The 21,858-nt window shown below is 45.4% G+C and overlaps 1 pseudogene; it reads right to left on the reverse strand.

The window, feature by feature from the left end:
• Positions 1-14,072, reverse strand: part of LOC111957175 (ephrin type-A receptor 4-like) — a 79,239-nt pseudogene extending 65,167 nt beyond the window's left edge.
• Between the last annotated feature and the right edge of the window lie 7,786 nt (positions 14,073-21,858).

Raw genomic sequence — 21,858 nt, forward strand, 5'->3', positions numbered from 1 at the left:
TCTGTGAGCTGCTCTGACAGCTGATGCTTAATGTTAGTGAGKGAGATATGGGTCTCCAGCTTCAGTGATTTTTGCAATTTGTTCCAGTCATTTGCAGCATAGAACTGGAAGGAAAGGCGGCCAAAGGTGGAATTGGCTTTGGGGGTGACCAGTGAAATATACCTGCTGGAGCACGTGCTACGGGTGGGTGCTGCTATGGTGACCAGTGAGCTGAGATAAGGCGGGGCTTTACCTAGCAAAGACTTATAGATACAGGTCGTAGTGGTGGGTAGTATATGGGGCTTTGGTGACAAAACGGATAGCACTGTGATAGACTGCATCCAATTTGCTGAGTAGAGCGTTGGAGGCTATTTTGTAAATGACGTCGCCGAAGTCAAGGATCAGTAGGATAGTCAGTTTTACGAGGGTATGTTTGGCAGCATGAGTGAAGGAGTCTTTGCTGCGAAATAGGAAGCCGATTCTAGATTTAATTTTGGATTGGAGATGCTTGATGTGAGTCTGGAAGGAGAGATTACAGCCTAACCAGACACTTAGRWWWTKKKRRYWRYYMMMAWWWYCTAAGTCAGAACCGTCCAGAGTAGTGATGCTGGACGTGCGGGCAGCGATCGGTTGAAGAGCATGCATTTAGTTTTACTTGCATTTAAGAGCAGTTGGAGGCCACGGAAGGAGAGTTGTATAGCACTGAAGCTCATCTGGAGGTTACTTAGCACAGTGTCCAATGAAGGGCCAGAAGTATACAGAACTGTGTCGTCTGCGTAGAGGTGGATCAGAGACTCACCAGCAGCAAGAGCGACATCATTGAAATATACAGAGAAAAGAATCGGCCCGAGAATTGTAACCCTGTGGCACCCCTATAGAGACTGCCAGAGGTCCGGACAACAGGCCCTCCGATTTGACACACTGAACTCTGTCTGAGAAGTAGTTGGTGAACCAGGCGAGGCAATCATTTGAGAAACCAAGGTTGTTGAGTCTGCGGATAAGAATGTGGTGATTGACAGAGTCGAAAGCCTTGGCCAGGTCGATGAATACGGCTGCACAGTATTGTCTTTAATCAATGGCGGTTATGATATCATTTAGGACCTTGAGCGTGGGTGAGGTGCACTCATGACCAGCTCGGAAACCAGATTGCATAGTGGAGAAGGTACGGTGGTATTCGAAACTGTTGGTGATCTGTTTGTTAACTTGGCTTTCGACAACCTTAGAAAGACAGGGTAGGATAGATATAGGTCTGTAACAGTTTGGGTCGAGTGTCTCCCCCTTTGAAGAGGGGGATGACCGCGGCAGCTTTCCAATCTTTGGGGATCTCAGACGATATGAAAGAGAGGTTGAACAGGCTAGTAATAGGGGTTGCAACATTTGCGGCGGATAATTTTTGAAAAAGGGTCCAGATTGTCTAGCCCAGCTGATTTGTAGGGGTCCAGATTGTGCAACTTTCAGAACATCAGAACACCAGAAATGGGGAGGCTTGGGCAAGTTGCTGTGGGGGGTGCAGGGCTGTTGACCGGGTTAGGGGTAGCCAGGTGGAAAGCATGGCCTGCCGTAGAAAAATGCTTTTTGAAATTCTCAATTATAGTGGATTTATCGGTGGTGACAGTGTTTCCTAGCCTCAGTGCAGTGGGCAGCTGGGAGGAGGTGCTCTTATTCTCCATGGACTTTACTGTGTCCAGGAACTTTTTGGAGTTTGTGCTACAGGATTTACATTTATTTAAAAAAAAGCTAGCCTTTGCTTTCCCAACTGCTTGTGTATATTGGTTCTCAACTTCCCTGAAAAGTTGCATATCGCGCAGGCTTTTCGATACTAATGCGGTACGCCACAGGATGTTTTTGTGCTGGTCAAGGGCAGTCAGGTCTGGAGTGAAGCAAGGGCTATATCTGTTCCTGGTTMAATTTTTTTGAATGGGTTATGCTTATTTAAGATGGTGAGGAAAGCACTTTTAAAAGAATAACCAGGCATACTCTACTGACTGAATGAGGTCAATATCCTTCCAAGATACCCAGGCCAGGTCGATTAGAAAGGCCTGCTCGCTGAAGTGTTTTGGGAGCGTTTGACAGTGATGAGGGGTGGTCGTTTGACCGCAGACCCATTACGGACACAGGCAATGAGGCAGTGATCGCTGAGATCCTGGTTGAAGACAGCAGAGGTGTATTTCATAGGGCAAGTTGGTCAGGATGATATCTATGAGGGTGCCCGTGTTTACGGATTTAGGGTTGTACCTGGTAGGTTCATTGATCATTTGTGTGAGATTGAGGGCATCTAGCTTAGAATGTAGGACGGCCGGGGTGTTAAGCATGTCCCAGTTTAGGTCACCTAACAGTACGAGCTCTGAAGATAGATGGGGGGACAATCAATTCACATATGGCTTCCAGGGCACAGCAGGTGGCTGAAGGTGGTCTATAACAAACGGCAGCGGTGAGAGACTTGTTTCTGGAAAGGTGGATTTTTAGAAGTAGAAGCTCGAAGTGTTTGGGCACAGACCTGGATAGATTGACAGAACTCTGCAGGCTAACTCCACCCCTTTGGCAGTTCTATCTTGTCGGGAAATGTTATAKTTAGGGATGGAAATCTCAGGATTTTTTTGGTGGCTTTGCTAAGCCAGGATTCAGACACGGCTAGGACATTTGGGCTGGCAGAGTGTTACAGCAGTGAATAAAACAAACTTAGGGAGGAGGCTTCTAATGTTAACATGCATGAAACTAAGGCTTTTACGGTTACATTCAACAAATGAGAGCACCTGGGGAATGGGAGTGGAGCTAGGCGCTGCAGGGCCTGGATTAACCTCTACATCACCAGAGGAACAGAGGAGGAGTAGGATAAGGGTACGGCTAAAGGCCATAAGAACTGATCGTCTAGTGCGTTCGGAACAGAGAGTGAAAGGAGCAGGTTTCTGGGAGCAGAAGAATAGATTCAAGGCATAATGTACAGACAAGGGTATGGTTGGATGTGAATACAGTGGAGGTAAACCTAGGCATTGAGTGACGAAAGAGGTTTTGTCTCTAGAGACACCATTTAAACCAGGTGAGGTTACCGCATGTGTGGGAGGTGGAACAAAAGGGCTAGCTAAGGCATATTGAGCAGGGCTGGAGGCTCTACAGTGAAATAAGACAATAATCACTAACCAAAACATCAATGGACCAGGCATACTGACAGGGACAGGCATGCGTAGCCGAGTGATCATAGGGACCAGTGAGTAGCTAGGCGAAAAGACACGGAGATTCAGACAGCTAGCGGGCCGGGGMTAGCAGAAGGGCCCTAGGGGGACGTCGCGACGGAAGAGTCTGTTGTAGCCCCCTCGGACGATTACGTTGGCAGACCAGTCGTGATGGATTGGCAGGGCTCCATGTAGGCAGTAAAAGGAGTCCAGGCCAATTAGCAAAATAGGTATTGTAGCCCAAGAAGTTGGCTGATGGACCTCTTCAGCAAACAGTCCGATATGCTCAAGACAGCTAGCGGGCCGTGGCTAGCGGATGKGCCTTCAGGGGACGTCGCGACGGAGGGGCCTGTTGAAACCCCCTAGGGCGGATTACGTCGGTTAACCAGTCGTGATGTATCGGCGGGGCTCCGTGTCGGCAGTAAAAGGGGTCCAGGCCAATTAGCAAAATAGGTATTGTAACCCAAGGAGTGGCTGATGGACCTCTTCAGCTAGCCGGGAGATAGGCCTAGCACGAGGCTAGTTCCCGGCTAACTTGTGCTTTCTTCGGGACAGAGACGTTAGCCAGGAGTAGCCACTCGGATAGCAGCTAGCTAGCTGTGCTGATCCAGGCGAAAAGGTTCAGAGCTTGCGGTAGGAATCCGGAGATATGGAGATTTGGTGGAGAAAAAGCAGTCCGGTATGCTCTGGGTTGAATCGCGCTGTGCAGACTGGCAGGAGTTGACCGGGCTAAGGTTAACTGATGACCGCTAGCAGTGGCTACTAGCTAGTAGCTAGTTAGCTGGCTAGCTTCTGTTGGGGGTTCCGGTTTGTGTTAATAGACAGTCCCGCAGGCATCGGCTGTGTAGCCGAGTGATCATAGGGTCCAATGAGCAGCACTTGATGAAACAGGGAACAGTTCTGTAGTCGATTACTACGTTGAGCGAGCGCGAGACACGGCATTCAAGGAGCTAGCAGGCCAGGCCTAGCAGATGGATCATCACCAAACATCCACGACGCAGAGGCCAGTTGAGAGCACATCGGCCTAGTTACGTCAGCAGACCAGCAGACCAGTCGTGATGGACTGGCGGGGCTCCGTGCCGACAAAGGGTCCAGGCCAATTGGCAAGAGAAGTGTTGTAGTCGGTGTACTTCGTTTGCTAGCCGGGAGATGAGCCTWGCTTGGGGCTAATTGGTGCATGATTCTGGACAAGGGCGTTAGCCACAATAGCTCCTCGGTAGCAACTAGCTAGCTGCGAAAATCCGGTGTAATGGTCCAGAGCTTGCGGCAGGAATCMGGTGATGTAGTGGAAAAAGCAGTCCCATATGCTCAGAGCTGGTATCGCGCTGTGCAGACTGGCAGGTATTATCCGGGCTATCCAGGCTAAAGCGGCAGGAGTCCGAGCTAAAGGTAAGACCGCTAGCAGAGGCTAACAATGACTAAATAGCTAGTAACTAATTAGCTGGCTAGCCTCTGATGGAGGTTCCAGTTATAAGGTTTAAAAAAAATTGCTGATCCGTACCGCATTGGGTGAGGCGGGTTGCAGGAATGTATATTTATTTCGAAAATGGGAAAAAGAGATTGAAATGTATACAAAAAACTCTGAAAAAGACAATATTTACATGGGACGAAAATAAAACACGTCTTACTGCTGCACCATCTTGGATTCTTGCCACCCACATACACACACACACAGATACCACCCACATAAACACAGATACCACCCACATACTGTACACACAGATGTAACCCACATACCAACACAGATACCACCCACATAACACAGATTATCAGCAGCAGATGAGCAGCCACAGCGGAACAAAGTCCCTCTAAAAAGTAGGCGACAAAACTCAAATAAAACGAACAAAACGCAGAGATCCTCTTTTATTCCTGAGTGTGGCTGTCCCATTTAAACCCCCTCTGTTGTCTCTATGCTCCTCCTCTGTCTCGCCCTCGCTTCCTCTCTTTTGATGTCTTCATCAACCTCCAGCATGACCCTGCTCTTTTTTTAATGTATTTTAAAAACAATTGGATATATTTTTTCATTAGGGGGTAGAGCAGCTTTAATATAGCATATATGTGTGTGTGTGTGTATGTATGTATATATATATATATATATATATATATATATATATATATATATATATATATATATATATATATATAATTTGCCCCAAAAATATATGGGGAATTGGAGTAATACAGACCACTACATTGATGGAAGCTGTGGTTAAGTAAGAAGAATGCCCCTCTCCCCACCAGTGTGATTACGACCTCTGAGGGTTTAGAGCTTGAGGTAGTCACCTCATACAAGTACTTAGGAGTATGGCTAGAGGTACACTGTCCTTCTCTCAGCACATATCAAAACTGCAGGCTAAAGTTAAATCTAGACTTGATTTCCTCTATCGTAATCACTCCTCTTTCACCCCAGCTGCCAAACTAACCCTGATTCAGATGACCATCCTACCCATGCTAGATTACGTAGATGTAATTTATAGATCGGCAGGTAAGGGTGCTCTCGAGCGGCTCGATGTTCTTTACCATTTGGCCATCAGATTTGCCACCAATGCTCCTTATAGGACACATCACTGCACTCTATACTCTTCTGTAAACTGGTCATCTCTGTATACCCATCGCAAGGCCCACTGGTTGATGCTTATTTATAAAACCCTCTTAGGCCTCACTCCCCCCTCTCTGAGATATCTACTGCAGTCCTAATTCTCCACATACRACACCCGTTCTGCCAGTCACATTCTGTTTAAGGTCTCCAARGCACACACATCCCTGGGTCGCTCCTCTTTTCAGTTCGCTGCAGCTAGCGACTGGAACGAGCTGCAACAAACACTCAAACTGGACATTTTTATCTCAATCTCTTCATTCAAAGACTCCATCATGGACACTCTTACTGACAGTTGTGGCTGCTTTGTATGATGTATTGTTGTCTCTACCTTCTTGATCTTTGTGCTGTGGACTTTGCCCAATAATGTTTATACCATGTTTTTGTGCTGCTACYATGTTGTTTTCTACCATGTTGTTGGCATGTTGTGTTGCTACCATGCTGTGTTGTCATGTGTTGCTGCCTTGTTATGTTGTTGTCTTAGGTATCTCTTTATGAAGTGTTGTGTCTCTCTTGTTGTGATGTGTGTTTTGTYCTATATTTATATTGTATTCTTTTTTTAAATCCCAGGCCGCCGTCCCCGCAGGAGGCCTTTTGGCAGGCCGTCATTGTAAATAATAATTTGTTCTTGCCTAGTTAAATAAAAGGTTAAATAAAAAATAAAATACAAATACRAATATATGTCAACGGTGAAGAGGCGACTCCGGGACGCTGGCCTTCTGGGCAGAGTTGCAAAGAACAAGCCATATCTCAGACTGGCCAATAAAAAGAAAAGATTAAGATCGGCAAAAGAACACAGACACTGGACAGTGGAACTCTGCCTAGAAGGCCAGCATCCTGGAGATGCCTCTTCACTATTGACGTTGAGACTGGTGTTTTGGGGGTACTATTCAATGAAGCTGCCAGTTKAGGACTTGTGAGGCGTCTGTTTCTCAAACTAGACACTCTAATGTACTTTTCCTCTTGCTCCGTTGTGCACCGGGGCCTCCCACTCCTCTTTCTATTCTGGTTAGGGCCAGTTTGCGCTGTCCTGTGAAGGGATTAGTACACAGCGTTGTACGAGATCTTCAGTTTCTTGGCAGTTTCTCGCATGGAATAGCCTTCATTTCTCAGAACAAKAATAGACTGACTAGTTTCAGAAGAAAGTTATTTGTTTCTGGCCATTATGAGCCTGTAATCGAACCCACAAATGCTGATGCTCCAGACACTCAACTAGTCTAAAGAAGGCCAGTTTTACTGCTTCTTTAATCAGAACAACAGTTTTCAGCTGTGCTAACATAATTGCAAAAGGGTTTTCTAATTCAAATAGCCTTTTAAAATGATAAACTTGGATTAGCTAACACAATGTGCCATTGAAACACAGGAGTGATAGTTGCTGATAATGGGCCTCTGTACGCTTATGTAGATATTCTGTTAGAAATCAGCCATTTCCAGCTACAATAGTAATTTACAACATTAACAATATCTACAGTGTATTTCTGATCAATTTGATGTTATTTTAGTGGACAAAAAATGTGCTTTCATTTAAAAACAAGGAGATTTCTAAGTGACCCCAAACTTTTGAACGGTAGTATATACAGTATATACGTTTTACGGACACAGTATGTTTTACATTAGTTTTCTTGTTGTATGGACAGTACCAAAACAAATTATCTAATGATTCTGTCTCTTTGCAGCAAAATCTGCAGAGATGGATAGGCTTTATCCCCCATTTATACTGTATAACATTCTATTGGTTGCAAGAATTTTGTATAATAATAATAATAATAATAATTTACATTATTATAAGTTTTGAATCCGGCATAGTTTTGAGTATCAGTTCATACATAAACCATGGAATCGGTACGTCGAAAATCTCTTCCCAACTATTTTGCAATCTATATGGCACAGCTGTCCATTTTTTGGTCCTTAAATGAAACTGGTATACTTTTTGATTTATCACAATTTTCTTTAACCAATTATAGTCTTTAATGCCGACAGACTAGTTCCCTACTTCAATTTTTTTGCGGCAATGTTGCAATTTTGGGTAGAGCAGACATGACCCTGCTCTTAATGGGGGGGGGGGGGGTGAACATGGAAGAGGTTCAGGGTTACCGCCCTCCCCTAATCTTTATCCCCCACCTGTGTACCTCCCCTGCACCCCCTCTAACACTGCGACACAGCAACAATTGGGAGGCTGGGCTGTCATTAATGACTTAATCCACCAATGGCCTTCTCATAGAACTCCTCCCTCATTCACAAACGAATCCCTTCCTTCTCTCCTCCCGCCTTAGCGAGCCCACATTGAAGATTAATGCCTCCCCCCTTCCCACTATCCAACTTGTATCCATCCAATGGCAGGCGAGGCTGTGAGAGAGGGCCACCTTTTGATTTCTTCCACGGGGGAGGGGGGGAGGGGGGTATTCTTTCTTCATAGCTCTCTATAGAGCTATAAAGTATTCTTCTCATTCACTGTTCTTTCCCTGTTTCTCTATGTCCCTGTTGGTCACTAGTCCACTAATTCAGTGGTTCCTAAACTTTTTTGGTTACTGTAYYACCAAATGAATTTTGCTCTGCCTGGAGTACCCCTGAAGTACCCCCTCATGTGCATTTTACCAGTAGGCCTATGGCCTCATGAGTYTTCTCTAGTGGGGCGGCAGGTAGCCTAGTGGTTCGAGTGTTGGGCTAGTAACCGAAAGGTTGCAAGATAGAATCCCTGAGCTGACAAGGTAAAAATCTGCCGTTCTGCCCCTGAACAAGGCAGTTAACCCACAGTTCCTAGGCCGTCATTGAAAATAAGAATTTGTTCATAACTGACCTGCCTAGTTAAATAAAGGTAAAAAAAATAAATTTAAAAAAGGACCCTCTGTGGATAGGCCAAGTACCCCCAGGTGTCCTAGTAGCTCTGGTTGGGTACCACTGCGCTAAGTGACATGATGGAAATGCTAAGATGTAATATTCAGTCCAGTAGGTCATTAAGTCTGACAGTACTTTGGCACCACTAGAGTACTCTAGTCCCGAGTGGGCTGTCTTGATTTAATAGAGCGGGGAGAAAGGATATACTGTTAAAAATAGCCGGTCCTTAACTTCAGATCAAAGCTGACCAAAGTCAAGGGTTTAGTTCAATCTTGTTAAAGAAAACTGCTTTCAGATGTCATTAACTCTACTATGGAGAAAGAGAGAGAGGTATGAATGGAGAGAGAGAGGCACAGAGAGGAAGAGAGTGGGAGAGAGAGAACCTGGTGTCTGTCACATACAGAACAATTTGACAGGTACCCCTTTCTCTACTATCAGTCACACACACACACACACACCCTCCGCTGGGTCCGCAGGCCTCTAAAAGTTATAGCTGCCATCATTATGGCCATCATAAATAATGTTGTCAGAATAGTCACACAGCTGTATATCACTCCCTACTGAAGCATTGAGCCGTGTGTTTAATAGAGAGAGAAATGGCGTGCTATAAAACTGTCTTCAGAACGTCTGTTCCCGACAGTCTCTCCTATTTCCATTTCTCTTCCAGAGCTCAGAGCCGATGACTTAACTTTAGCTCAGTCAACTAAGTGCATACGCTCAGAGTTCGATACAATTTCAAATAAAATGTGGTAATTAAATTGAAATATATGTAAATCAAATGCCTTACCCTGACAGGCTCCACCTTTCTCCTCGTATCCCGGGTTACAGACACACCCACCAATGGGAACCAGCCATTCCCCATCTGCGCCACAATACATCTTAGGCTCCTCCCTTTCCTCTGACTGGTTCACACACGACCCCCTGACCTCCACTAATGAGGAAGTGTCAGCTCCAGTGTTAGTATCTGGGAAGGTTGCCAGGTTACGGATGCTGAGGGGGCAGGTCTTGTAGAAAACACGAACGGAGATCAGAGCGATGCAGGCGCCAACATCCTGGAACGCCAGGTAGAAACCCTTCCGGGTTGTGACCTTTACATTACGCACCTCCGTGTTTAGCTTCATGATGCGATCCCCGATGTCCACCTGATCATAACAATAATAATATMATTAATAATTATCAATAGCCATTGCAACACAATGTTACCTCATGGTAATTTTTACACTGAAAAAACAACATCAAACCAACATACCGTCAGATCTGAAACTTTGACAGAGAGACTAATAACGAAGCAAGAGTCCTAACCTGAGTGAAGCTCTCGTCGGCTGCCACTGTGTCGATCTTGAGGAAGTTGCTCTCTCTGATGTAGTGCTCTCTGTCATTGTTAGACTCAAAGTAGTAGAGGTTGAAGGTCTCCTTGCAGGTGCCAGTGACTCCAGGCAGGCTGTTACAGTCCCGGAGGGTGAACTTGATCTCGACATAGATGCGCTGCGCACCAGACCGAGGGATCCAGTCAGTTCTAAGCCAGTTGCTCTGGCTGGGTTCCATCACGTTACACACCTGGTACGTTCTGATGGGGATGTTCTTCTCATCCATGATGCTCACCTCCTCCCACTGGCAACACACACACAAACATTCCGATTATTAGACCCCTTTTTTCCCCCAATTTCGTAGTACCCAATTGGTAGTTACAGTTTTGTCTCATCGCTGCACCTCCCGTACGGACTCGGGAGAGTTGAAGGTCGAGAGCCATGCGTCCTCTGAAACACAACCCAGCCAAGCCGCACTGCTTCTTGACACACTGCTCACTTAACCCAAAAGCCAGCCACACCAATGTGTCAGAGGAAACACCTTACAACTGGTGACCGTGTCAGCGTGCATTGCGTCCGGCCCACCAAAGTAGTCACTAGAGCGCGATGGGACAAGGACATCCCTGCCGACCAAACCCTCCCTTAACCCAGACRACGCTGGGCCAATTGTGCAACGTCCCATGGGTCTCCTGGTTGCGGCCGGCTGCGACAGAGCCTGGACTCGAACCAGGATCTCCAGTGGCACAGCTAACAACTGTGATGCAGTGCCTTAGACCACTGCGCCACTCGGGAGGCCCCAACATCATTTAGAATCATTAATCAGCTTCAGTGACTACAAAACCTTCCATGCTTTTATCTTGGATAGTTTATCAAGGATGTTGTATGGAGCTGTATGGTGAACTCTTCTAACTATGTGTAATTGGCATCTTATTAMCATGTAATAATAATAATAATGTGTCTTCACCCTGCTGGTGAGAGCTTTAGATGTAGCAAGCCAGAGAGTGTATAGAGGTGTTCAATAGGATCTGATCAAAAAGCTGTAAACTGGCCCCGACTGTGATGTGAAGGCGGGAGTGTGTGTCTGTGTGTGTGTGGAGGGGTAGGGGTAGGAGGGGGGGTTCTGGCAATCAAAGGGCTCAGTGCATGGGGACCAGGACCTTGTCAATCAAGCAGTTCAGTAAAATAAAATGAACCAAGGGAGACTGGAAAGGAGTCTGGAGAGAAGTCAAGTTCACCAATAACTTAAACCAACAAAGAGGATTTAAAGGGAGAGTGAGAGAGAAAAAAAGAGAGAGAAAGAGAGTGTTAGAGAGAGAGAGTTGGAGGGTGCAGTAGAATGCAGTCCATCTTCACATTGTCACTGAAGTAGTCATTGTTAGATTACAGGCAACATCCGCATCGAGCTAAAGGCTAGAGCTGCCGCTTTCAAGGAGCGGGAGACTAATCCAGACGCTTACAAGAAATCCCGCTATATCCTCAGACGAACCATCAAACAAGCAAAGCGTCAATACAGGATTAAGATTGAATCCTACTACACCGGCTCCGACACTTGTGGGATGTGGCAGGGCTTGAAAACTATTACGGACTACAAAGGGAAACCCAGACGCGAGCCTTCCAGATGAGCTAAATGCCTTTGATGCTCGCTGCGAGGCAAGCAACACTGAAGCATGCACGAGAGCACCAGCTGTTCTGGATGACTGTGTGATAATGCTCTCGGTAGCCGATGTGAACAAACAGGTCAACATTCACAAAGCCGCTGGGCCATACGGATTACCAGGACGTGTACTCAAAGCATGCGCGGACCATCTGTCAAGTGTCTTCACTGACATTTTCAACCTCTCCCTGACCTAGTCTGTAATACATACATGTTTCAAGCAGACCACCATAGTCCCTGTGCCCAAGAAAGTGAAGGTAATCTGCCTAAATTATTACCGCCCCGTGGCACTCACGTCGGTAGCCAAGAAGTGCTTTGAAAGGCTGGTCATGGCTCACATCAACAGCATCCTCCCTGACACCCTAGACTTACTCCATTTTGCATTCAGCCACAACAGATCCACAGATGACGCAATCTCAATCGCACTCCACATTGCCCTTTCTCATCTGGACAAAAGGAACACCTATGTGAGAATGCTGTTCATTGACTTCAGCTCAGCGTTCAACACCATAGTGCCCACAAAGCTCATCACTAAGCTAAGGACTCTGGGACTAAAAACCTCCCGCTGCAACTGGATCCTGGACTTCCTGATGGGCCGCCCCCAGGTGGTAAGAGTAGGCAACAACATGTCTGCCATGCTGATCCTTAACACTGGGGCCCCACATGGGTGTGTACTTAGTCCCCTCCTGTATTCCCTGTTCACCTACGACTGCATGGCCAAACACGACTCCAACACCATCATTAAGTTTGCTGATGACACAACAGTGATCACCGACAATGATTAAACGGCCTATTTCGAGGAGGTCAGAGAACTGGCAGTGTAGTGCCAGGACAACAACCTCTCCCTCAATGTGAGCAAGACAAAGGAGCTGATCGTGGACTACAGGACAGCTTACAATTCATAAAAATCGCCACCGGACAATTTACATTGACCCCCCCCCCCCCCCCTCTTGTACACTGCTGCTACTCGCTGTTTGTTTGTTACCTATGCATAGTCACTTTGCCCCCACCTACATGTACAGATTACCTCAACTAGCCTGTACCCCTGCACAATGACTCAGTACCGGTGCCCTCTGTATATAGCCTCGTTATTGTTATTCTTATTGTGTTACTCTATATTATTACTTTTTATTTTAGCCTACTTGGTAAATATTTTCTTCTTCTTGAACTGCACTGTTGGTCAAGGGCTTGTAAGTAAGCATTTCACGGTAAAGTCTACACTTGTTGTATTCGGCGCATGTGGCAAATAAAGTGATTTGATTTGAAGTAGGTTAGTCTTCACTCACCCCTCCTTCTGTGGGATTGGCTGCCCATTTCAGCTCCCCGGGAACTGTCCTTGTGTCCAGTAATGTCACTGAAACACACAGTTACAGAGATAAGGAAAGTGATTTCCTATTCCCAGTCTCAATACATGGAAATTAGTCAATTTTCTGCTACTCTTGGGCTCAATAAGAGCCCATACATTTTCATACAGCATTAATTGCAATAAGATAAATCATAAGAGCATAAGACAAAATGCATAAAAATACTATCTTAAATTTACTGGAACGAATGTAGATTTTGGGCTACACGTTGAACATATCTTGTAGCTAGTAACTCATGACCCTGGGTTAGGATAGAAAAAAACGTAAAACATAGGCAGTAGGGTAGGCCTAGGTCACAAAACGCTGATGAAAACCGTACTGTCTGACGTTTCATTTGTGCCCCTGTTCAAACTACTGTAGGCTGAAAAAGCTACGGCCTGTATGAAATTGAAATTGAGCAAAAACAAAACTGTAAGACTGAACCTGATAAAGAAAAATAGTGGTAAGGCTAAATCATTTTTGAGATGATAATTTTAGGATTGTTATACAATTGTTGGATTAAAGTAAAATTAAAGAGGAAAAACGGCGCTTTCCAGTCAGCAGCAGGTTGGACAGATAAGGAACATTCCCCATTGGATATCTATCGGAGCGGATCCAACAGAACGCAGGTTGGACAGATAAGGGACATTCCTCATTGGATATCTATCGGAGCGGATCCAACAGAACGCAGGTTGGACAGATAAGGGACATTCCTCATTGGATATGTATCGGAGCGGATCCAACAGAACGCAGGTTGGTACTTGCTGAACCAACCGATGTCGAAACTACTCCAAATATGTAAACACGTTAAAATGTTATTATTACCAAATAACAAGATCTATCAATTTCCAGTAGTGGAAAAGAAGGGACCGAAACGGACCCTCAATGAAGACACGGCAAGTAGCCTAACCAAATACTGCGGATAACCGTAACGTTACCCTCCCTAAATCCCCCMAAAATACTCAAAAAACACTCCACTCCTTACCTTCGTTCGGTGGATATACTCGAGCGGTTGAAACAACTGCAAACATCCATATAAACGCACAAGTCGTTCTGCAGAAACTCGCAGCCATTTGCGCTGTATGGAAGTGTCTCAGTTTAGCTCCGCTCACGGACTGTAGTTGCTTCGTCCCAGTGGGAGAATGAATGAGTGTGTGGGAATTACAGCCTACTCCGCGCGAGGCGAACGCTGGTGGCACAGTACGGTCTCACGCTCCTCTGACGCATGTTGTAGGTCTCTTCTCTTCTGTGCTCTCTTGCTGGCACAGCAGGCCATTTTATGTTTGTTTTTGTAACTTGTGAATTGTATGTTATGTTTGTGTAGACTATGTTGTAATGTTTTAATATTTTTACTGTTTTACTGATGTTTCTAACAAGTCACAATAGTGTGACAACATCATGACTAGACTGCCTCCCCGAGAAAGCGGTCATAACTTCAGCTGCGTCAATTATTCATGATGAGCCAATATGCCGTGATCATTTCTATAACAGTCGAGTTTATCAGGAAAATTATTAATTATGTGACAAATAATAACGTTATTTGTTTGGGACTGAATTGGACAAATGTTGCATAGAAAAGTGCTTAGAGCTTAAAACAAAAGTAGCCAACCATTCATAACCAACTACAAAATAGTTTAATATAGATGGATTTGTGTACTGTTGGCTATTGATATTCGTTATTGAACACATCAAATAGTAAGACTTATTTATACATCTTGTTTCTTGCTGAACACGATGCCTCACTGAAAAGGATGGAGGAGAAACTAGAGGAAGATAGCGCCCCCTGTCGTTTGCTCATGTCCCTACCTGACGGCACATCAATCTGCAGTGAGATCTGGGGTGATGGTTGTGCATCTCAATAGCCTAAGGCTATGACATCTAAATACCAAGAACGGTGATACTATTACCATAACATGTCAGAGTGGGCTCTTGAACCAGCAACTTTGCTGTTATGGGACAAGTGCACTACTGTGCCATAAAGATCAAGGCCTCACATCGACCATACAGGGAGGCCACTGAGTCAAGCACACACCACAGCCATTATACACACTGTTTAAAAATARGCAGACTCAATCCTGTACAGGCTCTAAAAGCACAGAGGAGGTACAAAGAGAGGGGTGTGTGACCTGTCCTCCCACACCTTCTCTCTCTCAATGGAGCTGCTGCACAAAGACACTCAGTAGAGGTCTGTTTTAACTGAAGAGAATATATACTGGTCCTTTACTATAGCCTGTTTTAAATTAAGATAATAGATACTGGCCTGTTTTAACTGTAGGGCATTTATCTCACCTACCTTTGAAGTAAAGCTGGGATGATAAACCGACCATACCGATCACTTATCGCAGGCATCTTGCTGATATAGTTCACTACAATAAGTTTGCTAATAAGTGTGATTGTTAATGGGACAATTGATGGCTACAACCATCAAACTAGTGGTTGTAGATTAAAGTATAATAAAAAAACAGTGGTGCACATTAATGTTCTACATTTATCGTTCTATTTACACAATTTAGGCAATTTATCACGATAAAGGTTTCTGTCCATATCACCCAGCTCTACTTTGAAGTCTACTATCTTTAATTCCATACTATCTATGTCTAATATTGCTTTCAATAGTCACACAAGTTTTGTGTGTGTTTTGTTTCGAGCTCTACCTAGAGAGTCTGAGATGTGGATAAGAGGTCTTTTATCATATTGAAACTTGTTGTCCAGCTGGAGAGAGTGTGTGACTTTTGTTTGTGTTTGATGTGTCCATGTTGACCTCGATTTTAGAGACTGAGAAGGAGCACTTAACGTGTGTGAGACCTGTATGTGAAATGTATTTGTGTTTTTCCATAAGCTCTCCATCTCAGTGTATGGGGCCGTTCTCAGGTCCGGGCGGGGCCCTTAGTACAGGGTGCTGTGTGTGTGTTTGTCTCCAGGGTCCCGCTCTGAGGGTCTTTGTGTCGTTTCGGTTGCTGAGGCGAAACCATCCCATCCCCCATAATGCACTATAATGGACCAAGGAAGATCATCTGGCGCTTTGAGATCGCCTCGCATCGCCCCGTCACTCACCACCGCTGACCATAATGCTGTTTTCACAACTTTATTTTCCTCCAATCCCACGACAGACTGCGCAATCACAAAGACCCAATTAGCCGAGAGTGGGCAGCGGCTTCGCTCTGGAACCGGTGTCCAATCACATTGAGCTGTGGAGGGCAGGGGCCTATCGAACACCGGCGCCAGTGGGCGGACCCTCGCCACAGGGCAAAGGTGACATGGTGACATGGTAAAGTCGCAGGCCGTTGTTTACGCTCGTTTATGTCAGTGTAGTTTTGATTGATGACCGTCGTGATGGTGTTTCCATTCTCCTGAGGGATTCCCAGGTCTGAACAGTGAACTCCCACTGTGGCCCGAGCCTTCGGCCCCCACACACGTTTTGTTCCTATAGGGCCCCATATGGTCCTATACTGCCCACACCTCTCCATTGTGAAACTATACACAGGCAATCAGTGAGTGTGTGTGTGTGTGTGTGTGTGTGTGTGTGTGTGTGTGTGTGTGTGTGTGTGTGTGTGTGTGTGTGTGTGTGTGTGTGTGTGTGTGTGTGTGTGTGTGTGTGTGTGTGGTGTGTGGGTGTGTGAGAGTGTGTGAGAGTGTGTGAGAGTGTGTGAGAGTGGTTGTGAGTGAGTGTGTGAGTGAGTGTGTGTTGTGTGTGTGTGTGTGAGCACCATGCACCCCAAGGAATACTCTTCTTTAATTACTAGAAAGCCTAAACCCACCAAACCCCAACCCACTAACCCCCATAAGAGGCCCTGAAGCCAAAGTGAAGTCATCTCTCTATCCAAACCCCCTCCTCAAACCACAACAAACTCCTCATGCCTCCCACAGACACTCACAAAATGGAGAACTCATAATAGAAGTAGTGGTAGAAGCAGTAGTGTAGAGAAGTTCACAGAAGGGCCCTTTAGTGTTGTGACACATATATAATCTAGGTCTAGCTGCTGTGTAGACAACATCGCTGAGGACGTTACAGGGATGCTAGTGTATGGAGAGATATTGGACATGTGTTGTTGTGTGCGTATGCAGCAAGCATATTCTCTCTCTCTCACCATCTCCCCCCTCTCTCTCTCACCACCTCCCCCTCCTCTTTCTTTCTCACCATCTCCCCCTCTCTACTTTCACCCCCCCCTCTCTCACCCCCTTCCATCTCTCTCTCTCACCATGTTCTTCCCTCCCTCTTTCTCTCTTTTTCTCTCACACCCATCTTTCTCACCACCCCCCCTCTCTCTCCTCTCTCTCTCTCTCACAATCCCCCCCTTTCTCTCGCTCTCTCTTCTCACCATCTTGCTTCCTCCTGCTTAGAAAACTCTCCAGGGATGTAGATGTGTGGTGTTTAAGAACAAAGTAGAAGAAGCAAAAGAGGACAGAAGAGTTGCTAGTTGAGCTTTTGTATGGGGCTTCCTCTATCACATACACTCCATGACAAGAGTATGGGTTAACTGACAACACACTTTATCATGTTATATTAGGACTCAAACTTAGAAAGAGGGTAGAATATATTTGTGTTTGTGTGTGTATGTTCATGTGTGTGTGTCCAGACCCCACAGTTAAAAACAGAGCATCATTAACATGCCGGAGGCGTAGCGTCGAGACCTAGCGCTTGCTAGCATCTGTCACACCACTCTGAGGAAACACACACACACACACACACACACACACACACACACACACACACCCACACACACACACACACACACACACACACACACACACACAACACAAACACACACACACACACACACACACACACACACACACACACACAACACACACACACACACACACAAGCTGACATGATTCCACTGAGCTACCGGCTGCTCTGATGAAGGGCTGGGTGAGAGTTGGCTGAATAAGACTCCAGGTGCATCAAGTCTAGCATGGATTCCTCTCTCCTCTCTTTTCCTTCCTATGCACTAAAGTGGTAAAATCACATCACCTTGCAATCTTATGTCATAATGTATCTGCTGGTATTTGTCTGTTAGGGAGTGTGTGTGTGTGGAAAATGTTTACCATGCCAACAGAGGAAGAAAAGAGCAGCAGGTGTCATCTTATAAACCAGGAGGAAAAGCAGGAGGATGAGGCAGGATGAGGGGCAGGAGGAGAAGGCGGGAGGATGAGGCAGGATGAGGCAGGAGGATAAGGTAGGAGAAAGGCAGGAGATGAGGCAGGAGGAGGCAGGAGGAGAGGAGGTAGGAGGAGTGTGTGTCACTTCTATTTGTTTGCTCACTAATTCTAAAAGAACACAGCCAGGAACCTAGACCCTGTTTTATCCCCCTCCCTCTCCTTCCCTCCCTCTCCTTCCCTCCCTCTCCTTCCCTTCCTCTCTTTCTCTTTCACTGTCTTTCTTTTTCAGTGTGTGATAGAATTATAACTTTTTTCGTGTTGGTCTATGTATGGTGTCTGTGAGTCAGTGTGTGTAGTAATGTGCAGATGTACAGTATAGGATCTTAATTTGAGCCAGTTTGCTACAGTAGGAAAATAATCCTTCAGCAATGGGAAATGTTCATTATTCTGTCGATTATTGTTCATGGAGATTTTTGTAGGGGTTATACCTTTTTCATTAGGGCAAAAGTGAAATTTCAAAGTGGAAGTTAAAAAACTTCAGAAGCCTTTTTAAAACTCAAATACACAACAAGATCCTACATCTGTAAGGTGGAGAGATGGATGCAGCATGGGTTCTCTCCACCAAGCATCTGTTGTGCTGGCGTCTTGTTGGCTTCTTGCTCCTCAGGAACAGGGAACACTTCCTCCCTCTCTCCACCTGGTACACTTAAACACAATGAACAGATCACTGTCCCAAGGGAAATAAAGAGATGGGTAGAATGAGAGAAAGACAGAGAGAGGATAGCCTTGCTATTGAGAAAGGCCGCCGTAGGCAGACATGGCTCTCAAGAGAAGACAGGCTATGTGCTCACTGCCCACAAAATGAGGTGGAAACTGAGCTGCACTTCCTAACCTCCTGCCCAATGTATGACCATATTAGAGAGACAAATTTCCCTCAGATTACACAGATCCACAAAGAATTTGAAAACAAATCCAATTTTGATAAACTCCCATATCTACTGGGTGAAATTCCACAGTGTGCCATCACAGCAGCAAGATTTGTGACCTGTTGCCACAAGAAAAGGGCAAACCAGTTGAAGAACAAACACCATTGTAAATACAACCCATATTTATGCTTATTTATTTTAACTTGTGTGCTTCAACCATTTGTACATTGTTACAACACTGTATATATATAATATGACATTGTAATGTCTTTCTTGTTTTGAAACTTCTGTATGTGTAATGTTTACTGTTAATTTGTATTGTTTATTTCACTTTTTGTATTATCTACCTCACTTGCTTTGGCAATGTTAACACATGTTTCCATGCCAATAAGCCCCTTGAATTGAATTGAATTGAATTGAATTGAGAGGCATGGAGGGACTGAGATAGAAAGATGGGCAGTGAGAGAAAAGGAGAGCATGGAGGGTGGTGGTAGATTCCATGGTCTGTCTGTCAGCACGGTCTGTGATGGCACACCGTGAGGTCACCTGGTGACAGGCTGCATCCTGCCTCTCACCCCACGTGTGTGTGTGTGTTGTGTGTGTGTGACCAAACCACATGAAAACTTTTCTCTTCGCTCGTCTCCCCTCCTTTAGCATTGTGACCTATTGGGGTGCTTCTGTATGACCTCAGCTCCACAGAGAGGGATAAGAGACTGCCCTGAAAAAAGACCCTCAAAATCTCCCTCTCTCACACATCCTGAGGTCTCCACCCCGACTCATATTTCTGTATATAACTAACCACTGATAGTTCCTCTAATGGGTGTGGGTGAGCGCACGTGTGTGCCGTTGCGTGCATGTGTGTGCATGAGTGTGTGTTTGTGTGTGTGTCCTTACTTCCTCCAGGAGGGAATGTACCGTGATTCCCATCTGTCTTGGGTTTTGTGTCAGTCTGTTGATGGATGATATTTTCCAGAATAGGGCTTAGGGCTAACCACTATTCACCAGCATTACTTTGTCAGTCAAGAGGATGCTTCACTCTGTGTGTGTGTGTGTGTGTGGTGTGTGTGTGTGTGTGTGTGTGTGTGTGTGTGTGTGTGTTGTGTGTGTGGTGTGTGTGGTGTGTGTGTTGTTTGGTTTGTGGTTGTGACTTTTGGGAATGAGAATCATTATAATCTAATATCTAAATCTTTGCTGTTAATTCACGCTTATTGACTTATTCAATTGGAGAGGACTCTAAGGAACATACGCTTCACTGAAAGTCTAAGGCATTGCCTTTACAGCTTCTGTTGGCCGACAGCCCACGCAGGACAGAGGGGACCATAGGGGACAGTGAGTGGGTGGACAATCAAAGAGACCCACTCCGTCCCTTCCTCCTTCAGCCCCTTCCACCATTTTGGGGCGAGCGAGTGGGAGAGAGGCCCAAGGTGAAACATATGTGGACAGGCACGCACACGCACGTTTTCTTATGCAAAACAGTCAGCTCTTTTGTGTTGGACACCATTCGCGGTCCTCTCAACATAACACACACACACACACACACACACACACACACACACACACCAACACACCACACACACACACACACACACACACCAACCACCACACACACACACACACACACACCACACCACACCACACCACACACACACACACACACACACACACCACCACACACACACACACACCACACACACACACCACATCACCACACACCCAATTACCAACATACATGACACTGTATGGGAGCACCACTAAATAAACACAGACTCACTTGCCACTGTTACTGAAAACAAACATGATTACAGAGCACGAGAGCTATGATAAATCAAAGTGCCAGAAGAGGTAGCAAAGCATTAACTTGGGTACTACATAGCAAAACTTTGAGAGCAGAGAGGAGAGAAGAAGAGACGGAAGAGAACAGTAGACTATTCCAACAGAAAGTTTGTTTTGAGTTCCGTCACTCGTCACCTGTGACATCCTGTCTCTGGCTGTTGACAGCCTGCTCGGCCATGTTTGTTCTGCCACACCAAACTAATGACAATCACACACATACAGGAGGGGTGAAGTGTCAGATAACCAATCATCACTCTTTCTTTGCCTTCTTTATCTATCCGTCCTTCAAGGATGAGAGGACAACAGGGCCCTGTGTTTTGCATGGCAGAGAGTTCTTCTGAACCTCCATATGATCCATTTTGCTTTCTATAGGTGGTATTCTTCTATTCAATGATTGTAACCCAAATCTGGGAGCTCCGGGTTCAAGGCTTGGTCTATTGGCTTGTGCTACATGTGTACCTTCCCTCCATGTTTTCCCTTCCTTCTCTCATCTTTGTCTGAACTGAGGGTGATCAAAGCATGGGACAGACTTACAGATCTCCAGGACTGGGCTCATCACAGTCACTGATGGTCTACAGATCATCTGGGAGCCTAGTTCTGCTGGGACCTCAGGGGGTCATCAGGGTCAGAGATAGCTGACCAGAGTATACCAAAGAGCTCCAGGGGGAGGTGGATGCACAAGATCAAAGACCGCTGGACAGTGAACACCAGAGCCAGTCAGTGCAGATAGGAGACAGACAGACATAAGATGGTCAGACAGAGACCAAGAGCTTGCATCTGTGTGTCTACTGACAAATCTAACTATACAGAATGAGATTATATTAAATCTATTCATGCAGATGACAAATTATGTATTTTAATTGAATTAAAATGGGTTGAATTACTGTGCCCTCTATTGGTTATGATAAGAACTACAACATTGACATGAAACCTTAGTTGTCTTTGTATTTATTAGGGATCATGGGGTACATACACATTAAGACACTTACATTACACATAAAACAAAAGATAAAACAGTACATCACATAACACTATTACACCACTACATATCTACAATACAACATGTATAATATCATAAGTATGCAAAAAGCTGTGGAGTGTTTGTGTGTGTG

The sequence above is a fragment of the Salvelinus sp. IW2-2015 genome, linkage group LG32 (assembly GCF_002910315.2).
Source record: "Salvelinus sp. IW2-2015 linkage group LG32, ASM291031v2, whole genome shotgun sequence".
Lineage (NCBI taxonomy): Eukaryota > Metazoa > Chordata > Actinopteri > Salmoniformes > Salmonidae > Salvelinus > Salvelinus sp. IW2-2015.